This window comes from Penaeus monodon, chromosome 24, assembly GCF_015228065.2.
Source record: "Penaeus monodon isolate SGIC_2016 chromosome 24, NSTDA_Pmon_1, whole genome shotgun sequence".
Lineage (NCBI taxonomy): Eukaryota > Metazoa > Arthropoda > Malacostraca > Decapoda > Penaeidae > Penaeus > Penaeus monodon.
In genome coordinates, this window is record NC_051409.1 from 14,244,028 (window position 1) to 14,244,619 (window position 592).

Sequence of the window (592 nt, forward strand, 5' to 3'; positions counted from 1 at the left end):
TCTAGGTTGAAACAAAAAAATTATGTATTGTCTCTCCAAGACTACTTTCTTTTATGGCAATATTTATGTAAATACCTCAGTAAGGAATTCCCCTGTGTGGGATCCTTGAGATTTTTTTTAGGGGGGAGGCAAAAATCGTAAAATAGGGAAAGAGGCCAACAATCATAATCTGCATATTCTTTGATATGATAGAGTTTGAATTGGTTCCTCAAGACATATATTCTGGGTGCATCATCAGTATAAAGACTATGCTCTAAGAGTCAGTTTCAAATTGCCTCAAAATTCACGAAGCCCCAGGCAATTAGAAGCCTGACTCTCCTTGCTTATGATTGGTTTGTTGGTTTAAGAGTACTTTTGACTAGTTACTGTCTAGATTTGAACTGAAAATCAATGAGTTTATTTTTCTGCACTTTTGCAAATAGGAACATGAACAGAAACAAGCAAATCAACAGTTTGTTTAGCAGTGAAGGATGAAAGCAGAAGGAACTGTAATAAGTATTGTATTTCTATACCAAGTAACATCTTTATTTTCTTTTTGTGACAAATGTCATAGATGAAAAGTGTCTTTAATTTCATTAACCCAATCCTTCCA

At 34.1% G+C, this 592-nt stretch overlaps 1 protein-coding gene across 1 annotated transcript in view; it reads left to right on the top strand.

Moving 5' to 3' along the window:
- Positions 1-592, top strand: part of LOC119588609 (pachytene checkpoint protein 2 homolog) — a gene marked incomplete at its 3' end in the record, with an annotated part of 4,182 nt that overhangs the window by 1,713 nt on the left and 1,877 nt on the right.